The sequence below is a fragment of the Alligator sinensis genome, unplaced genomic scaffold (genome assembly GCF_000455745.1).
Source record: "Alligator sinensis unplaced genomic scaffold, ASM45574v1 scaffold738_2, whole genome shotgun sequence".
NCBI classification, from domain to species: Eukaryota; Metazoa; Chordata; order Crocodylia; family Alligatoridae; genus Alligator; species Alligator sinensis.
In genome coordinates, this window is record NW_005842442.1 from 700010 (window position 1) to 722639 (window position 22630).

Below are 22630 nucleotides of genomic sequence, written 5' to 3' on the forward strand. Positions count from 1 at the left end.
ATGTGGAGGGGCTTAATACACATGAAATTGGAGTTTTAATTAGAGTGGCTACCTGGGATCTGCTTTAATTAAAATATCTTCCCCCTCCCCCCCAACCCTGCTCCACCATCTCAGAGCATGTCTATAGGCAGCCCATAAAGAGATTTATGTTAAACTTGCCAAAAAAACCCATCATAGTTGAGCCAAATTTGGAGGTTAATATGGTTTATTCATTTGTAGGTTCTGATTAAAGAGGTAGTCTATTGCAGCTTTTTTGGCTCCAGAATTTTTTTAAGATGAGAACTTTGCTTAATTTTAAATTAAAACTCTTATCAAGTGATTAAGTTTTTGCTCATTTTATTTATTAATTCACTTTATAAAAAAAAAATAGTCTCTTAATCATAGGACTTGGAAAGGTAGGAAATTCTGAGGGTGCAAACTGTCTAGTATTAAGTTTCAAAATCTTTATTCCTGGCAGGTCTAATTCAGATCCTGCTGATGTCAATGGGAATCTTTCATTTGATTTCACTGGACTTTGGAAAAAGCTCAGAATCTTAGTTGGAGCTGGAGGAATTTTTCCTCCATTTTTGTTTAGCAATGTTGCAGTATCATGTGTTTAATTTTGAGGGTTTTTTTAATAGCTTACTATAATTATATCTTTATTTGAAATCCATATTTAAACCATTGCATGGTTGTCATGGAATTGTTGGTAATGTGTGATTACATTATGTTGTCTTTTGCCAGGACACTTGTAAATGAGACATTATCCTCAGAGATTTTCTTGGCTGAAAATGTGAGTAATTAAAAATGTAAACAAATATTATCCATTACATATGCCACAATAATAAATACTTTGGTATAATACAAGTTAATGGCTCTTTAGGGATATGCTTTAATCCTGCTACAGAATGTTTCATAGGTGTACAAACAAACAGTTAAGCATTTAATATTTTAGACATGCGTACCGCATTTAGACAAAATAGTTCTCAATTCCAAAAATATAGTGTTAGTGAGAAAGCAACAGCAGCTACAATTGCTTTAGCAGTAATATAAAGCCTCCTTCTTCAGCTTGGCAAAGTGATTTAAACTATCTGGTACAGAATCACCATTTTAGAAGGATCACAGTACTGACTTTCCTGACTCCTTTTTTCCCCGAACTTCTCTCTCCCCCATTGTTGACTTTATATGTATTGTCATGCTGCTGTTTCTGGTTATAATTACCTCTCACTTAATATTTGCAAAATTAGTTCCCTAAGTTGATATTAAAAAATTGCATAATCACTCAGATGTTCTGTGCAATTTCCTGTAAAAGGGCAGTGATCCTAAGTACATGCATAAGAACACGCTGTTGAGTCATTCTTATGTTGGGCTTTGTGCAAAAGTGTAATTTAATTACTTTTGAGTCATATTAGTGAGTGGCCCTTATTAGCTCCAGTAAAGATATAATAAGGATTTGGATATTGTTTCTCTTTTGGGCAAATAAATCTTTGGTTGAGATTGGGAAAGACTGCCATCAATTCACCGTGGAAATCCAAGTTTGAGGAGAATGAACTTTCAGTGAAAGCAAGCCTGAGGAAAATGCTGCCCCAATTCTATTTACTCTGTCTGAATAAAGGGCCAAGACTTGGCCCTAGGTACTGAGTGTTTGTGAGGCCCGATCTGAGGAGGCTTCTGGGAGGAGGCCAATTTGAAACCCTGAACGGGGGGTCGGTTTCGCGAAACCCGGAGGCCATGAGGTAATGACCTAATGCATCTGCTGTAGTTTGCTGATAAGTAAAGAAGAAAAAGGAACTGCCTTAAGCCGACCAACAGTCCTGGAAAGTCCCGGGCCTAGCGGAGTGAAAAAATAGCAATTTTTATTTTAAAATAACAGCTTGCAAAATAAGATAACGGCTTGGCTTTAATCCTAGAAAAGGCAGTAAGGCAAAAAGTACCACCCCCCCCTTCTGGGGGAGATAACCAGTAAGAGAAAAGGTATATAAAGTAAAAGAGCCGGATCCTGGGTAAAACTGCTTCTGGGAAGACAAGGCTGAGGGCCCAATAAAGGAGATAGTCTCGCCACCCTGAATGCAGGATGGGGTTCCCGAGACCTATCAAGTAATAACATGGGATAGGGTGTAAAGTGCCTTTCCTCCAGCCCAACGTGCTTGCAGCTCAGAAGATTGTTATAGTATTATCCATGTTTATTATTAATTTTCCTTTGCAATAAAAAGTAACATTTAAATTTTACTTGGTGTGTGACTTGTAAGTTACTCACCTATCCCCTTTTAGAAAGGGAGGGAGCCCCTAACAAGTGGTGGAGAATGCAGGCATGAGAGACCCCTCCTCAGAACGGCCTGGCCAGCTGTGTCAGAGGAGTGGTAGACATGTTCACACACTGGGGAAAAACCACAAGACTCTCAGAACTTAGTAAGAGAATACATCCATGGTCCCGCTCCAGAGTAAAGGACCTCAGGTCCCTTGCCGTGGTGGAGGGAGTTTTCGCCCAATGGCAGGCAGGCAGGCAGAAAACCAAAGAAGACGGCATTACTAGAAGGCACCATATCTTTGTTGTGGAAAATGGTGGGAACTTTGTTGCCCTTAAAGGCTCTAAAATCAGAGGAGGGGCAAGAAGTGGCGGTGATCGATCTGGTCAGGGATCAGAACGACCAGCATAACCCCTCCTCTTCAGGAACAGAAATGGAGACAACTCTGCCAGAGAAGTCAAAAGTAAGTGCAGTTATAAAATCCAAAGTACACCAGAAGCCAAATAGGGGGCCTGCTGGGCATGAGTAAAAAGTAGTTCCTTGGAAGCCAACAAGCCTCTTATACTTTTTAATATATATACACTAACCTATTATAGTAAAAAACTATACTAACAAATCAAAAATCTAACAAATTATATTAATAACTATATTACTCTACATAATTTTAATCAACATAAATATATACAAATACAACAAGTCAAAAAAAAGATTGTGAGGCCCGACCTGAGGAGGCTTTTGGGAGGAGGCCAATCTGACACCCTGAAGGGGGGGGTCAGTTTCGCGGAACCCGGAGGCCACGAGGTAATGACCTAACGCATCTGCTGTAGTTTGCTGATAAGTAAAGAAGAAAAAGGAATTGCCTTAAGCTGACCAATGGCGCTAAAAAATCCCAAACCTAGCAAAGTACAAAAGTAACAATTTTTATTTAAAAATAACAACTTACAAAATAAAATAACAACTTAACTTGAATCCCCCCAAAATAGAAGTAAAAATAACCCCCCTTCTAAAAAAAAAACAGTAAAAAATATATATAAAATAAAAAATCCAAATCCCAAATAAAACTACTTAAAAAAAGCAAAACTAAAAACCCAATAAAAAAAAATTATCTCACCACCCTAAACACAAAAACAAATTCCCCAAACCTATTAAGTAATAACATAAAATAAAATATAAAATACCTTTCCTCCAACCCAACACACAACTCAAAAACTTATTATAATATTATCCATATATATTATTAATTTTCCTTTACAATAAAAAATAACATTTACATTTTACTTAATGTATAATTTATAAATTACTCACCTATCCCCTTTAAAAACAAAACAAAACCTCTAACAGTGCTCAATCACTTTGTTCATTCCACTTCTTGTCTTTGCTCTGAGGATAATGTCTCTCCCAGGTACATATATTCCCTGCAGAGCAGGAGAGCAACTCCATCTCTAGATTCTAACCACTGATACAGCATTTGACTCTGCAGAAACCTAGCAATAATGTGGTACATAACTAGTATAAAACTTCATTATTTACATAATATTTTTCAGCTTCTTTATATATTTTGCTAGTTATGTTTCTTTTCTCTAACTTTTGTCATTCCGGAACTGCATTATCTACTTTCCCTGATAAGCAACGTTGTCTTATCTATAGGAATATTTCAGTGTTTGTGTCCATGGCGTAAGATATATGCTCTATGAAGTGGTTCACAGAAACCTCTCCATCTTTACAAGACAGGACTTTCCAGTGCTTAGTTTTGAGATTTTTTTCTCTCTCATTAGTAAACTTCTGTTTGTTTACTAAGGAACTGATTTTCAATTATCTTAAGGTCCCTTGATGCTACCAGAGGAATGTAAAGGAGACTTATAACAACTGAGAATCAGGCCCTTGATTGTTTTCACTATAGTGTAAATATATACAGAGATTCCAGAGAAGCTCTCAGAACCAAAGAAATGGTATGACTTCAATAGTCAATTCCATATTTTCATTTACAAATAATATGCTTTAATACAATGTTCAGAAACATAAGTCATTTTGGTGAAATCCTGTCACACATGCTGCACTGTACGGAAAATGACACAAAAGTGCTGCTAGTATTGTGGGGTTACTAGCTCATTTATTTTGATTAATTATTTCTGTAGATTAAAAAAAAATCAGAGGAAACAAGAATATAATTGTGTTTATTCTTAAGAGAAAAAACTTCCCTATCTGTCCTAGTGTTGGCTCTTTGACACTTTGAAAGGAAAACATGTCATATTTTATGAGGAATCGAAATATACCAGATAGGCCTATAACACTGTTTTCTTTTTATGTGTGTTGGCTTCTTAGCTAAAGAGATACTGATGAAATTACTGACTTCACCATTCAAGAATCTTCAAGTCAGTTATGTTTTATCTTCTGTATCTTTGTAGTTTTTCCATATTTTTCTCTTACCATCAACTCTGCTGCAGAGTTCCCAGGGCTACTTTTGAATCTGACGTCATGTCAGTCATAACTTCTCTTCTTAACTACTAATGCTTTCATTTTTTTCCATTTCTCCCTTCTGCTTTCTTCTGTGAGTGACATTGCTATACAGGAGTGATAGCAGTTGTAGACGTAGTAACAAGAAACAGCAGGAGAGATGTGTGTTTATATATAATAGCTGAAATTACAGATCTTTCTAACTCAGCTTTGGGTGAATTGTACTACCTGTTAATCCTATGGGAATGGAGCTCTGAGTGGTGATTTAAGCCATAAACTTTCTGTTTGGTGGTTTTTACCTTTTCTATTCTGTGACAGGTTTCTTTCCACAGTAGTAGCCCATGGCACTTGGTTGGGGAGATGAGACTTCAGTGAGATGTAGTACGAAAAGAGTGACAAATTAAAATGACAAGGCTGTCTTACAAGATTGCGATCTAGTGAAATGAAATATTTCTGGTCCAGATAACATGGAGACAGTGTTACATAGTAATACACTATAAGACCAGTGCAATTTTCATGTGTCTTCAACATAACTGAGTTTGTCACCATCAACACCCTATCAAGTTGTATCTTCCCAAAGTGGGGCTAAGAGTCTGAATAGTGGCCACCTTTATACAAATATCCCCAGGGCAGATTGCATGCTGTCGAGTGGAAACATTTTCTATCTTTCACTCTGCTAAACATGTTAATTGATGGTTTAAAATGAACCTACAGAGGCAGCTTGAGCTGGGTAAAACAAGGCAAGGATGATTTCTTTATCATGAAACTCAGCATGGTCTCTTATTCGATACCATATTTCCTTTTAATTTCAGTGTTTTCACTTCAGTCAACACATCCCAATCTGAGTGTATAAATATTTAAAACCCATAAAAAAGCTGCCCTTCTGATTTTCTCAGTGTCCTAAACAATCCTCCTGCTACACTATTAATAGTAAAAAGGGGAGATTTTTTTTCTGTGATAAACATTTCAAAATGATGTGCTGTGAAGTTGCTGCTCCATATTTCAGAGATATGATATCTCAAGCCCATTTCTTCCCCAATAGACCTCTGGTACACAATCGTACCCTGTGTCCTCACTCTGTAAATACAAAAACAACATTAAGTATACAAAATGGATATTAACTTGTACAAATTGAACTATTTAAAGCCATTCCTTGTTAAATTATATTTAGCTTGCATTTCTGTTTGTAAGATTAGAATTAAGTGAAGATGTCAGACTGCCTCAGAGTTATTCCTGAAATGCTTACTTTTAATGAAATTGAGATGAAATTCAGAAAATCCAAGTGGAATTTAACCATGCTTACATTAGTGAAACTGGGTTAAATAAAATGTGATTTTAATTTAGTTAAAATATGGAAATTTATAACATATTTGTAATGAGCACATTGACGTGCCAATAATCTGGGAACAGTTTATTCTTGAGTAACTATTCAAAGTAAACTCTCCCGGGCACGTGTCTACATATGCAGGGACACGGGAGAAGATTTGCTGCTCCTAGCATCAGTCTGCTCCTACTCCCTGCAGCCCTACAATGGGTCCCTGCAGCAGCCAGGGGGAGCACTAGGCTCCCCTTTGGGTGCTAGCCCAGGGGCCAGGAGACAGCGGTCCCCTGGCAGGGACTGAGACATTGCTTCCTGCCCCTAGTAACTGCTTGCTGCTGGGGTGGGCTCCACCAGTGGAACCCGGGCTCGGACGGTGTGCCCCCACCCCTCCCCCCACCCTGGAATTCCTTAATGTAGCATCATATTGATACCCACCTGGGTAGCCAGAGGGGCTAGAAGCTTTAAATCCCTCATACTAAGATCATATACAGGCAGTCATTTAGTTTCTCCTGGGAGAGTTGCTGCTCTCCCAGGAAAAATCACAAGTGTACAGATGTTCAGGAATTTTCTGCCAGAGTAAACACGGCCATTCAAGTAGAAAAATAACCTGGGAACAACAGGGTTAAATCACTGTCAGAAGAGTTTATCTTGAGAGAATGAATGTCTATATGTGTTCCCTTTGCAGAAAAGCCACAGCACAGTCCTTCAGAATCTCAGGGTGGTTTGCTCACACCTCTGTCTCCTGGGTAGATGGTGTGTCACTTCATGGACTCTGCTGCTCCAGCCAAGAAGGGAACAGAACATGCCCCCTTCAGAATCGCCACATTGTGCTGCAAGGAGGCAAAGCCTGAAAAGCAGTCTGGGTCAGCAAATCGATTAAATTAAAATCTCTTCACAATGGTTTGGCTCATATCTGAGATACCATTTCAAATAACAAAGGTTAAGGATAGAAGTTAAGGATAGAAGATCCTCTGGCTTCCATCACCAATACTAAAGGAAATAAATACTCCACTTGATTTTATGCACAGCACTGTGCCATGGCCTCCAAGCAGGCTATCTTGAAAGCACAGAAACCATAGTACATGAGTTCCAACCTAGATAGTGACAGCAAGAATGCTGCAACTGATTACAGCTTCCGACTATTCTATAAGTGAAGAGCAGTTTTAATAACTGAGTCTCAGACTATTGAGAGCTTTTACATTATAAACATCATGAATGATGATTACACATGAGAGCCAATCCAGAAGTGCCTGTATAATGTTTTTGCAATGTTCCAAACAACCAGCTATCCTACCTATCTAGTTGTTAATGGAGAATTGTTCAGACAAATTTTGGCAAATGTAATATAATTTAACTTGAAACTAAGAAGGGGGATCAACCACAATTTTTAGCAAGCAAAGCATAGTGCTGCAGTATGGGTGGTCAACCTTGGACCTGAGAGTGAAATGTGACCTGTGGAGCCATTGCATCTGGCCTGTGGGGCTCCACATAGGTCTGAAAATTTGGCAGCAGGGGGGATGGTGACCATTAATATGGCCATCCTCACCTCTGCAAAATCCTGAAATTTCATTCCTTGCATGGCCAGCTACGTCCAAGCTATACCTCCTTCTCCCTGCAGGGTTAGGTCATGCTTCTCCCCACTTCTGGATCAGAGCTGGGCCATGACCCCTTCCATCCCTGCAGGATTGGGTTGGGGCCTGGCCATTCCCTCTTCCCCCACAAGGCCAAGCCATATCCTCTTCCCTTGCAGGGTGGGGCCATGCCACCCTCTCCCGCAGGGTTGGGCCATGTCCCCTCCCCACCCATTGAAGACCACACCTCCTTCCCCTTCCATAGGGCTGGGTCAAGCTCCTTTCCCCTGCAGGGTGGTGTTGGGGACAGACCTCCCCTACCTCTCCCCCACATGGCCAGAAATTGCCCCCTGTGCCTGCCCAGGCACTGGATCAGGAGCACTGGCTGTATTTGGCCCAGGACAGACTGGGCACTGCCATTCTGGTCCACTGGGCAAAAACACTAAGCCCCACTATGCTAGAGTATATTGTAGTACCCTTTGTTGGAATTGAGAAAAAGCCTTTCTGCTAAATTCTGCAGGCCTAATACCTTTCTAGTTTATTTGTTTTTTTAAGTATTGGTGAATATTTAGTAAGTGAAAACATTACACTAGTTTCTTGTGGGAGAATTCTTTTCCAGTGAGTTTGCTGAGTTCTAGTAGATAGGAGCAGGGTTAGCAGTAGTTTAAAGGACCTCTCTTTAAAATTTGATTTTAATAAAATAAGTTCATTTCTGTCACATATTCTACAGTCATTGATTCAAACCAACTCCTTCGGTGTGAGGCCATAACTCTTCAGTGTGTGGCCACAACTCAGACTGACCATTTCATTGAATGCATTTCAAAATGACTTCTTTGCCAACATGTTTTTACAGTCTGCTATGAGCCATACTGACCTGTTCTGGCAGGATCACTTACATCCTAAATAAACAGCAGCCAATAAGACAAACCATCAATCACTTGTTTCCATCATATTAGAGCAAAGTATTCCATCTAATATATAGTCATACTGGCAAACTGTACTACAGAGATCATCTCTACAACAGCTTCACACAGCTTGGAAGGGAGGGATAAGAGGAGGAAAGAAATAGAAATGTAGATTCACAGGTCCAAATATACCAGACAAGCTGCTATTCTAACCTGTGAGCTGGAGCCATAGCTACTTAGGTTGGGATCTATATAAAATGGAGTGTTTCAAATCCTGACAGCTTAACCTGATGTTATGACTACTGAATTTCTTCTCCCTGTCCATCTCCTTTGGCTTTGTGAGTAAAATAAAAGTTACCATGTGATTGTCACTGATTTAAGACAAGAAATATATTTTCCTGTTTGCAAATGCTATAGAAATATACAGCAACATATGTACTAAAATCAAGAGGACCCAATATAAGTAAGTTTGCTCAATACTGAACAAAATATGGCTCAATATGATTAAAACCGAATAAACAATTTCATATAAATTCAATTAATTGGTGCAGGCTTAAGTGGGTAGTCTATTTTGTGAAATTATGAACAATAACTTGTTCCAGAACTGCTGTTATATAATTGCCTTAAGTCAGAGGATAAAGAAGAGAGAAAGCTGAAAATCCATTATGCTCATGTAACAGTCCTACTAAAACTAATTAGCTGTTATCTAAATTTTCACACCTCTATTTCATGGTCATCTTTGCTTCCCATAAAAAAAAGAGTAAACAAGAATAATATTAGAAATGTGAATATATAGGGCCCCAAATCCCAGGTTTACTGTGGTTACTTTGTGCTATTCCAGATATTCAAAACAGCTGTACTAGTTCTATGTAGATTTTTGTTTTGTATGAAATCAAACTGTGGGTTCAAGGAGCATGTTGGTGTGTCAAATGTTTTTTCATAGGTTGGTATTATGTTCATGGGGTAGGGGAATATTTTTTATGAGTGATTGATCTTTCTGGTGCATAGATTAGTGAAGTTTTAAGTTTACATATGCATATCTAGATCCTAAAAGTTTGACTGTTGAACTGTGTTCTATCTGTAACATTTTTACAGGGACACTTTAAGATTATGTGGTAATATACAGAAGCACTTCTTGAAAAATTTCTGCACTGGAGCAAAGTTTGCTTTATTTATTTATTTATTTATTTGGAACTGATGCCTTAAACTATGATCTTTCTATGGAGTGACACTTCTGTACCATGGGTTTTTGTTTACTGAGCACATTAGAGAAACACCAGATAAGTTTCCTGTGTCTCTTACCAAACCTTTTACTGTTCTGAGTAGCCAAAAAAGATGTAATTCGCTACGTTCTGGGCTTGCTATTAACTGTTTTAGTAATACTGTTATTTATATAATGACACACCTATCTGGCTTAGCTTATATTGGTAAAACAATTACAATCTTAAAATAAATTCATTTAGCATATTGAGCTTGATTAGACAAGGGGAAAGAGATTACCCTACAGCTAAACACTTTTTTAATTTACAGTATGAAATTTCTTGTTTGAAATTCATAGATGTTTAGAAAATTAATCCTTTATTAAAAGAGAATAATATAGACTGTGAACTTAGTAGAAGTGAGATCTTTGGGTTATTCCTTTGGACACGTCCCCAGAAGGTGTGAAAGAAGAGCTCTAGCTAAACTATTTTATGTAAGGAGCCTTTCAATAAGAAAGTTCAGCCCATTGGTCTCTGTCAGCTCATTAGAAATAACCAATGCTTGTATTTACATAGCCTTTTCATTCTGGGATCTTTAAGCGCTTTCCCAAATCAGATGTCATAGACTGGGAAGTAACCAATAAAGTACACACAACTGTGGAATCAAATATGACAATAGTTCCCTTGTTTATATTCAGGTTGAAGTCACGCACTGCTTATCCACAGGACTTCAGGCAGGGAACCTATTTTACAGTATGCCAGATCTGTTCTGGCTATGTCTCACTCACGGCTCCCCTACTTCTAGGACTATAATGGATACACGTAGTCCCCACAGTGAAACTTGGTCTCAGCTGAATTAGCACTTGGAGCTCAATGGTTGAAGTTATGTTGTTATTATTGTACATTTCCAGGCAAGATAAATCCAAACCCCAGCTTTCTGGATCTCACCGGGGATCTGTTAACACACAGGTAGAGAATAAAAAGCTGAATCTCCCTATAAGGCTGTAGAGCTTCAATGGAGATACTCTTGGAAACTATTCTATTCTTTAGAGTGCAGTAGCCTCTGAAGCTCTAACACCTTCTTCTCAAGGGTCAGGATCAGAGACTCTGCTCAGTGGCAGGTCCTCTGATTTCATCATTCCTGTGGTCCTTCCCATAACCCCCAACAATGAGTGAACCTGTCTGCTGCCAAAACAATGTGCTTTGGACAGTGGAGGAAAGTACACTTCCCCATTGGCTAAGTACAGACAGTCAAAAAGCCCAAAGCTGATTGATTCAATCTTCACAGGTTAGTTTAATCTGTGTAGATTGAATTGATAATCAAGTGAGCAGACATTTACTTTTGATTCCAGAAATCAAGTCATATGCCTACAGTGGCCCAGGCTAGAAGATGGGGGGGCGCGGGGGGGAAGGGGTGTGCTTGAGCATGCCTTCCTGCTAGGCTGGAGCAGACATCTTGGGCCAAGACTAGCCTATCCACCCTTCAAGGGGAGGGTTTGAGGGGGAAGTGCAAAGCATCCTGGGATGCTGGGGGACTGTGAGTTAATTTGAGTAATCTGGAGGGGATCTGGGCAGAAGTTCAATAAACTGATTTCACCTAAATCAGTTAAGTCTGATACTACATCTATCCAGGTTTATTTTAAACCCGTTTTAGCCATTTTGAAAGAAGTTTATGTGCACTGAACTTCTGTTGTGTTACAGATTTGAATCAGTTTCTGATAATTTTACCAGTTTATGTGTAATTTCTGTCCCTAGCCATGCTGTTTCTAAATCCTGCCCTACACCTTGCATAGAAAGATTGAATGGATTCTATGGACAATGATTCTATGGAGGTGAGAACAAGATTTCCCTTTATGCAATACTGCTACATCCTTTCAGTGATCAGTGTGATCTTCTGTTCCCAAATATAAAGCATATAGTGGTCATCAAATTCTACATATGTCAACAAATGTTATTTTGATTGCAAGAAAATCTTTACAATCAAAACTATTGTCTATGAAGTCCAAATAGTCAATCCACTGTTTGGGAATAGTAGTGTCAGTCCACTAAATAGCATACACATTGAAACTAAGGATTTAAAAAATCTAAAATATCTGCTTTTACAGAAGACAAGTTTGATTCCTAATATGACTTTATATTATTACTTCTCTTCCATATTGCCAAATGATACAAGTAGCTAGAAGGTAGGGCTACAGTAGTGTAATAAAGGTGCACCATATATATTTGAAGTGCATGCATGGGTTTGCTCAAAACACTTTTAGGGTTAATCCAACTACCATGGAGAACAACCCAAAATGTAACTTAAACCCCAACTAAATCCTTCAGTCTTAATGATAAAGAGTTAAATTGGGCATACAACATGTACAGTACCTTTACACAAAGATGAATTTCACTAAGCATGCTTTAGCTGCCATGATGCTATATTAGCCTCTCTCATTTCATAGCTTTCATAGCTTTCATAGTTTTAGGGTCGGAAGGGACCTAATAGATCTTCTAGCCCGACCCCCCGCCAGGGCGGGAGAACAACAAAAAACCCTAAAAACAAAAACGGGACTCAAATTTCTTGGAGTCTCAGACCAGCAGACACTCCCTATGCCTGATGAAGGGCAACTTGTGCCCGAAAGCTTGCTAAGAACTTTTTTCCAACTACTCAATTAGTCTAATAAAAGATATCACAGCTACCCAAAGAACCTTGCCTGCCTATGTCCTTAGATCAACACGGATACAATGAAAACCTCATGATACCATATTAGAACTTTGTTTCATCTATATTAAAGTATATAAGAAAAAAATGAATAAATAAATAAAGGCACCGAATAAAAATAATTAAAAACATTTCTACATAAATAAATGTCCACAAAATAAAGTTTTCTGTAGGAAGAATAATTAATGTATTTGGACATGTTTTATTATATACATTAAATGTCATAAGTACTCACAATTATTGGCTGAAATTATTTTTCTATCAATCTTTTTACCTCTGTGGAATAAAAATCCAGAACATTTTTAATCTAAGCATATACATTTGTTAAATAGATAAATGTTATGATTATCTTTTGTTGTATATAATTCCTCTTGAGGGATTCAATTAATTGAACATACCTTTCAAAACATAATCTACAGCTTAATTAAGCTTAGCAAATATAAAATTTGAAAGCACAGATCCTATATTGGCAGAGAACTTTTTTTATTATTATTCTTTTTCATATGGTGTTGCTAATGAATGTTTTGCTCAAGGACGTCACTGCACGTATGTAGCCTAAGTATAGCCAAACAGAAGTTAAGTCTTTGATTTTTCTGTCAGAGATCAGAAGTCAACTTTTTATATATTCCAAGTCTTTCAATAATAAAATAAGAACTTATTGACGCTAAGTAAATTTCATAGCTTGTAGAAAAGACGCATATCATTGTAATGTGTGAAATTTTAATCAGAAATGTTGTGAAGGATAAAGGTAAACTGACTGCTATAATTAATGTGTTCTGCCACAGAGATTTAGCTGGCACATTTGTGAAGTGTGGGCTTATGTTAACTATTCCATTGCTTAAATTCTGTTTTAGTTAAGGAATTGCAGTGTTCCACGGTGCCACAGTCCACCTATTTAAGCTCTTCCCTGTCTCGGGGTGCAATCTTGTCAACAGTCGCTCCCGAGGGCAACGCTTACTATTGTGAATAGTTCTACTGGCATTAATAAAATTATTCTTGGTAGGCAGTAGATACCACATCCAGTAATAAGCCTTTTCAAGACTGAACATTTGAAATGTTATTTACTCTATTATACTGTTTCAGGCACTGTATTTAGTTTTGAGTTCAATTTACACAGCTTGTGTCCCAACCACAGCTGCATTCTTGAAACAAAATTTAACATCAAAGGAACACACAATAGTAAAATCTAGTATCCCATCATAATAAGAAGAAAAGTATAAAGAAAAAAATCTTCTAAAACCAAAATGCCTTTCCATCACTGAATGTATCTCAGGGTGGGGATAATAAAAAGCCCAAGCACCTGATTCTGCCACTTTTACTCACACTGAGTAGAACCATATGGTCCCACTGGAGCTGATATAACTGGTTTTGGACTGTGGCACTGCTCAACCTAAGTAAGAATGGCAGAATCAGGCCCTAAATGAACAAAATAGGCTTTGCACCTTGCCCTGCAGGTTAACAAACGGAGCTGTATCAGCCTAGCTGGATGAGGAAATTGCAGGGCTGAGAGCTCTCTAACACCATTTTCTAAGCATTCAAATTTGGGAGACTTTAGAGGAGGGTGTTCATTTAATGCGGATTTTCTTTTGCACATCTTGTAGAAAATACATTATTTTATACATATATAATTTATATTTCATCTTATTTCCAGAAACGATGAACACTCTGTATAACTAATTGCTTTAATAAAGGAATGGCACAGTCAGGGAGACAGGCTTAGTACTGCATTTCTTATTCGGAAGCAACAGAAAGGCTTTATGATGTAAATAACATTTTTTTCCAGCCACTAGCAGGCCTGATCTTGCAGTCCTTAGGCAGGGTCTCCCACCCCAGTTCTCCCCCACCCCTCATGGGAACGCTCCCTGCCTAAGGAAAACTAGAATTGGGCCTTGAATGGATATTTTATTTTCAAACCATAGGATTTTGTTTAAGTTTTCTCTCAAACAAAAATAATCATTACCTTTTTGGTTTCTTAAACCATGTCAGTACAGCACCTTTTTTAAAAAGTTTAATGGGTTATGAATTTGCTAAGCAAATAGTGAAAATCAATCTAAAATAGATCATTAAATGTATTGCAGGAATCCGACCTTATAGACAATGGAACTATTTACCAATAAGATGCTATTAAAAATTAGAGACCAAGGCTGTATTTTATTTCAGGCTTTGCTATGTCAATCTACCTGAAGAGATCTACTACAGACTCTTCTCATAGTGCCAGTATGGTTGTGCAGCAGACAAAAGACATACCAGAAAGGGGAAGACAGATATGCCACTTAAATTAAATAGGAAATGAATTGGCCAGCAAGTTGGCATGTCTGCTGAGACAAATCATAGACAACATGTCTCTCAACAACAGAACTTATTTGTTTTCTCTTGCCAACAGATTCATCACTGCCCAGGCAAAACAGGCAAAATACATTAGTGTCATGGTAAACTGATAAAGAGAAGTGCCTCAATCTAGCATCCTCAATGGCGAAAGTCTTAGGGCTGTATTGATCTGTGTTATATAAATCTTGTTTTCTGTCTGCAGAAGTGAATCAGGAATGACCCTTAAGGTTAACAAACATTGTAATGTCTTTCAGCTGGGGCAGATGCCTATGTGCTCCACACATTGTATTTGGTCAAGTCTCATCTTGTCATTTTACTGCCAAGGAGCTTAACTAATTGCTGGCAATCATAAGACAGTTTGATGGAAGCAAAGAATTCTTACAATTGTTGCCTCTCTCCCTTTTTTACCCTTAACAAGCACTCAGAGCTATGTAGCGGAAAACAATCAACCCTGAATTAGTCAGCAGGAGTCTTAGCTGAGTTGGGACTTTATGTAATTGGCATGTCAGGCTCTTACATAGCCAGGAGCAGGCCTGATTAAGCTGATGTATTTTGTTTCAGTAAACTTTTACAATAGTGGCTTTCCTTTCTCTTGTTTTGGATGCATGTCATAGTATGTGCTTAACATGACTTTCTTTTAGTGGGCATAACCGTTGTATGAATACAGGATTTTTTCACTGGATAACATTGCCTCATTTGGATGTGAAGCGTTATAACTGAAGGTACTAGTAATAAGCCAAGAAAAAGAAAGTATGCATATTGTTTAACTTTTAAGCAGTGCCCTACAATTTATGTTTAAGGATATACAAGTTCATTCATATTGCATAACCCTGCTCACACTTTAGACAGTTTATTTTGCACCACTATTATCACTATTGCTATGTGATTACAATTACTATTATGTTTGATAAACATACTCCCATAGAGCAATATATTCTTCTAATTGAGACACTTTGAGAAATTATAGAGCTCTCCCTGCTGGATCCAATACAATTTTACTGTGTGTCTTGCTCTGCCCTATAGGAGAGATTTAGCCTTATATGGAGTGCTAAAAATGCTGGCCTTTCTGGGGAAAAAAGGAGCTAATGCTTATCATTAAAGGTAACTTCATAAAGCTTATGGCATGCCAGCTTGTGCACTAGTGTCCCTCTTGTCATAACCTTAAATCAAATGATATAGTTGAACTTGGCATAGATTATTAAAGCTAAAAGAGTGCAGTTTCTGGGGGAGTACTCTGTGCTTCTATTACGTCATAGTTGACAATATAAAGACAAGATTCAGGAAACTAATGGAGCTTTTTTTCTTTTGTCATAAAAAGGTCAAGCTAGTTTTCCACATTTTATATGTATGTCATTCTCAATATAGCAACAGAATCTCTTATAGAAAACAATGTAAGTAAATGTCTCTATGAAGCTTCTAGTCACCTGATCAAAAGCCAATGTTGAAAAACACTTCTAATGACTGTCTCTTATGCATCAGTGCACCTACTAATGAGCTGCCAGAAAAGGCTTTGCAAGGCTTTGCTAAGATAGAGCAGGAATCCTGAGATATAACTTCCCTGCTGTGATCCCTGCCTTTCTACTAACAGGGAGCCCAGACTCTGAGCTACTAATGAGCATGCTGGATAGAGTGTCCAAACCAATGCTGACTATAGACAATCCACCTGTCTGCTTTCAAATACAGGGTATGGTGCATGACAGTAAGACACCCTGTTGTATCTTTTCTTAAATAATTTAGATATTTATTGATTTTTTTCACATTTTTGTTTTGTCTTTGCATTGACCTCAATCTCAATGGCAACTATCACTCTATTTGGAAAGAAAAACAAGCATTTTTCAGAGGTTTTCTTTCATTTTACTTAAGGAAATGATATAATTATGTCATATTACAGCAATGCAAAATTTAGTGTTAGATTGTCTATAAGCATTATTATGCATCCCAGGGTCAATATTTAGAAAGTATAGCAAACTAAAATGAACAACTTTGAAATAAAGTCCCAAATATCCCTAATTTGAATAAGATCTCAAAGTATAACATCTGTTTGACACTAAAAATAGTGCAAGTTGCATAAATTAAAGTCCTATATTTCAAAGGCATCTTGCTCAACATCTTGATCCATAGTCAAAAACCAGCGGGATACTGGTATAAAACATTTACTTAACTCTGTTTGCAGAAATTCCATATAAATGGAACAGTTTCCACAGGATACCTTTCAACTCCAAGCTGTTCACATAATGCATCTTGATGATACTTTACTCCCTTTGGGTTTTTCTACAGGTTTCCCTACTAGTTAATGTTTTGTTAGCCAAATAGATTGAACTGTAGAACAGAAGCAATGTAACTTTGCCACTTAGTAATAACCTGTCATTTATACACTGAAGAAAAATAGAAATATAATAACTGGAATCAGTAATAATCACTTGAATTATCTTCTGCATTCTCAGCAGAAAACCTATGTAGTTCAAATGAGCCAGCATGAGCTGTTACTTCCAGTTGCTGATATTTCTCTTTCCCATTATTCACGACTAATAACCCAAGTTTTGACATAAAAATCATCATATTCTCTTCCTACCTGCGATACAGCGTATGTGTGATAATTGTACTATAAATCCTTCAAAATTTTATATTCAAATATGTTGAGAAAATATCTGAGGGGGTCTCTATTCTTCTGTTGATAAGTATGCCTAATTTACCATTGACATTAATGGGGCTTGTGTGCGCACACTGAGTGGAGGAAAAACCCTTTAATTTCCAGGGTTAATACTCACAACCAGCTGGTATTAAAATACCATTGAGTATTATTAGCACATTCTGACCCAGTCCAATTGGATGTTACTTTTTCTGTGTGTCAGCATTAATTTAAAGTTCTCTGGTTTTTGTTTCTGTCAAAATTGTAAAGACATTTAAATTATTTTTTTCCAGTTAATGTTCTAGTTAACAATTCCATGGTATATTATGTTTTTAGAAGTTTCGAAAATGCTTACTGTTCTATTCTTTTGAGTAAAAACTTATTTATAATTCTTTTTTAAATCATCTAATTGGCTGAAGTATTGACATTTCACCAGAATTAAAAAGGAAAAGCTGGATAAATACTTTTTTAAATATATTTTTTTGGAAAACAAAACTATGCTTGCAATGAAGGAAATTATTCAGTTTGATGAATAATGGCTAAAAGCTGAAGTCAAGCTTTTGAACAATGTGGGTTAGATCTTTCAGCAGGGCTACACGCATTGTACACTAGATATGGAGTAAGGGGTGTTTCTCAATCAGGGTACCATGGCACTCTGAAGTGCTGCAGGTTCCTTTTAAGGGTGTTGTAGGGTGCTGTACAATATTAGCACCATTAATGATTCCCAAGATAAATCCACAGATTTCCAATAGAAATCGATAGCCATTTTAACCTATTGTGGTCTTTTAATTTCATTGCAACAGAAGAATTGCTCTATTATTTTTCTATAGAGTGAAAGCTAAGAGCTAGCATTTTCCAAGGGATGCCTTGGGTCTAGTGAGGGATTCCTTGAGTCTAAAAAGTGTTGAGGCCCACATGTGTAAGGGAAATGGTGGTTCTAAGACACCTTTCTGTTCTCCTGATCAGTGGCCTGACAGGGAACCCTAACGGTCTCTGGTAGAACAGTATAAAGCTACTTTAAAAGATACTGGTTAGGATTACTGCAGCATAGAGCACTCCACTCCCCAAACCTTCATCCACAACTGCAACTTATACCTAGAGGAGCAGAAGGTGGTGGCAATGAGTTGGTTATGCTAACTACTTGCCTGTTAGGTCTCTACTCTGTAGTAGAGAGAATAGAGCTGAAACCAAGGTCTGGGTTCATGACAGAAGTCGTTAGCTGTATTAGTCTGAAGACAAGCAGAAGGCAGGATAAATCTGCATATTTGTAAACTAATTGGATCAGATGTACAGCATAAGCTTTTTTAAGCAGAAGGTTTACTTCATTAGATGCTATGAAGAGACTGTAGGAAATGAAGCTGCTAAATAGGAAGCAGACTACAAGGGGTAGGAAAAGGAAAGGGACACTGCTGAGAAAGGCAAGGTGTGTAGAAGAGAGAAAAACAAAGCAGTTAACTGACTGAGAAACATGGGTTATAAAAGCTAGTCTACATAACAGGATAAAAATCCTTAGTCTTGGTTTAGACTAGTGGTGCCCAATCTTTTTCCCCAGCAGGCTGGATGGGCTGTGCCTGGTGTATCTGTGGGCTGGGTCTGGCCAGTGATTCTGATCCAGTTCCCAGGGCACGTGAAGTGGGGCCCCATCCAGCTGTGTAGATGGGGTAAGGGGCAGCCCCAACCCAGCCCCATAGGGAAGAAGCATGGCCTGGCAGTCTAGGGGGGAGGAGGAATAGCCCGGCTTGGACCCCTGCAGTGGGGGTCTTGGGAATTTGGAAGCATGAGAGGGTGGCAGTGTTGCCACTGCTCCTCCACCACCAAATTTCCCAATCCATGGGGTGTCCTGCGGACCAGATGTCATGGCTCTGTGTGTGGGCTGGAGGTAAAGTACCTCAAGTTCAGACCATACTTACCACAAATCAATCTGTGGATGATTCTTGTTCTGTAATATCCTGTTCAAGTTCATTTGTAAAGTTTTGTTGTTTAAGGACAGCCACTCTGAGGTCAGTAATGGGGAGGGAGGTTAAAGTGTTCTGCCCCATGTTTGTCTGTCTTTCTGGTACTGATGTCAAATTAGTGTTCATTGATTCTTGCACATAGGGACTGCCCCATCTGTCCAATATTGACAGGTCACTGCAAACAAGGGTTGGTATATATGCCATTAGTAGAGGTGCAGTAAATGAGCCACAGATGTTATAACCCATGTTATTTGGCACAGTTGGCACTGAAGCAAAGTCTGGTACTGTGGTAACAATAGGAGTTAGGTAGTCTGTGTGGGGTTGCCCATAAACCAGAAGAAGCTTGTCTCTTATGCCCACCTTGAGATGTTTTGTCATTTTCCAGGTTGGTAGTCACTAAGAATATGTCGGAGAGGCTGGGGGTTGTAGCTGCAACCAAAGGGTTTCTATTGTCTTTGTCTCAGGGATAATATTGTAGTAGGCCAGAGTGAGGTCTGACTCTGACTGTGTTCATCTGAGTGGCCACAGCTTTAGGATCATATTGTAATTGTAAGAATCCTTGCAACAGATCCTTAAGGAGTGCAGCCCAGTCATTGGGATGAGAGCAGATGTGGTTGTAACGTAAAGCTTGATTTAGTGATAGGCTTAAGATGAGATCTACTGGTGTGGTACCCTTTGCATTTTAATAGCTGCTTTCTATTTAGCAGCTCTGCTTCCTGTAATCCCTTCACAGCATCTGATAAAGCAAGTTCTCTGTTTATGAAAGCTTATGCTACATATTTCCTATTTAGTTAGTCTATAAAGGTTCAAATATACCCTTCCTTCTTCATGATGCAACTTTATAGTATACTGGCACACAAGAGAAAAGGATAGTGGCAATAAAATGGATGCACAGAAAAGTACAAATCAATTCACACATCCCCTCCAAGTACCTGCCATTCAACAGTATTGTGGAAGTATATAAAATGGTACTCTAAGAAATATCCTATTCACTTCAGCTCCTTCTTCTCAGCAATGGAATACAAACCCTACTTGGGATAACTTTATGTCTCCTTAAGTGGGAGTGGGAATTCATCCAGCGTGAGGACTGGTGTGCGGGCTGGGAGCGACCCGGGCCCTTTTCCGTGCTGCACACGGGCTGTGGCCAGCAGCCCGGGCACGCTGGATCAGAGAGGGAGGGCGATGAGCTGGAATTAGGCACAAACGCTTAGCGGTAGTTTTAAAGATTGTTTACTTACACCGAGATGGCAGTGGTGTAGGCTGGAAAACTTGCTTGAGTTGCGGTTACAGACAGGAAAGAAGAGAGGCAGACAAGAGTTCTAAACTCGTGAACTCTAGCCCAATCCGGCTGAGGGCTCTAAACACGCGAGCCTGTCATGTCAACCGAAGAAAGTACTCGTCTGAAAGAGCTCTGAATAAACTCACACGAAGTTTGCTAGGCTCCGTGGGTCCAGTTCTTTTGCGCGCAGGGAGGGATACGTCTAGGAATCTATTGGCGACGGGGAGAGGCTAGAGGCTGATCAGACCTCTGTTGCCTGCTTGAAATGCATTGGGTCCGTAGGGATCCGCAGCGCTTAGAGATCTTCACACAGCGTGAAGTCTCCTCCTCCTGGTGTTCGTGGAGTCCTCCAACTTGGGCGGAAACCACTCAAGCCTTTTATACGGCTAGCAAGCCAATCACTAGCCGCCACGTGTGAATAATTTAGAACTGGCCAATAATGGGGCTTGAATTAGCATACAAATGCCGGGAACTCTTTGCAATGAGCATTTCTGTGCTGCAACAAAGAAATGCACCCTGCAAAGAAAGCTTCAAATTGGCGGGAAATTCTCCCTTGCACCGGGGTTCTCTTTTGCAGCAGAAAACTCCACCGTGCAAAGAAGCTATAATTTAGCGGGAACAATTTAGCAGTGCCGAAGCACACAAAAACAAAAAATCACACCCTTTGGGTTGTGACAACTGGGAGCACTGATACAGGTATTCTTCATTTTCTTTGCTGTGAAACATGCCATATTTATTGTCATGCCACACATACCATTACCTTTCCCACAAAAATTAACCACCCAAATTTGCAGTGCATGTCTTTGGCAGGGAAGGTGATTTCCTGCCCAGACTATAAGCACCTTGCTTTGAATACTGCTCCACAGTGCAGCAGCAGTGGCATTACTATTCAGGCAGCTGAAGGAGTCAAATGACTTAATTTTTCTTCACTCCAAAGGTATTATCAGTCAACTCTCTTTTAAATGACCTTGATGTTTCACTAATCAAGCTAACCTTTGTTACAGCAATGTTGCTGTCTGTTAGCTGTTCCAGATCTCTCTTGTCTCTTCTGCTGTGAGAAAATGTGGTAATTTGATACAGTCAGGTCCCATTTTCTGTAAATTCACTGGCTGGACATCATCTCCTTCAGGCAGTTTCCAAGACACTGTACTGGCTGACTGTAGCCATATACCCTTGGGAGGGATTACTTTCTGAAACAAGAGAACGATGTTTGCTCTCTGCTCCTTCAATCTACCAGGGTTACTAACACTACTACTAATGTAGTTCATTACATTTTCAGAACACCATGCAAACATTAACTATTTATCCTTCCAATCACTACTGGAGGGATAATTTATCCCAATAGAACCCAGCAGGTAAATTACATAATCCCTCTTTCTCCATTTCTTGAAACATCCATTACTACATTGTATAGAAGCATGAATGAAGTGATAGCTAGAAAATTATATTTAGAGGGCACGTCTACACAATGCCCTACAGCGGCATAGTGATTATGTGTATCAGGGTTGCCCAAATTAAGACACCGGTAAAAGACCAAATTGAGGTGTATGCGCGTGATGGGTTTGTGGAAACAAAGGAATATGCTGGCAGAAGAAAATGTAGATAGCATGATCTTGTCTCGGACGGCCGGAGCCAACTCAAGGTGATATACAAACTGCTCGGTCGTTTGGACGGGCTGGTGAATGGAGAGGCAGACAAAGCGTATTGGTTGCAAAAACTTTACTTACGCTGCTAGTAGCCGCGACGCAGGTTGTCCGGTCGCTTAAACAACTCCACGAGTTGCTCCAGCTGGCAAGGCTCAGGCCAGCTAATCCTTCCTCAAATTAAGCCGGCAGGGAAAGGGTACGTCGAAGGATTGCACTCGGCGATGGGGAGAAGAATCGATAGGTGATCAAGCTATTGATCAGCTCAGCCGCAAGTCAGATATCTTTAGAGGCACTCTGCAGCATGCTCAAAGTTCTCCAACTTGGGCGGAAGTCACACAAAATTTTATACGGCCAGCAAGCCAATTACTAGCCGCCACGTAGGAATAATTTAGAACTAGCCAATAGCGGGACACA

General features: G+C 39.0%; 1 long non-coding RNA gene across 1 annotated transcript in view; it reads right to left on the minus strand.

The window, feature by feature from the left end:
• Window positions 1-4143: 4143 nt before the first annotated feature.
• LOC112551368 overlaps window positions 4144-22630 on the minus strand; it is a 271740-nt gene continuing 253253 nt past the window's right edge. The window contains exon 3 of the long non-coding RNA XR_003095661.1: window positions 4144-5756. This is a non-coding gene — a long non-coding RNA (uncharacterized LOC112551368). The remainder of the gene's footprint in view (window positions 5757-22630) is intronic.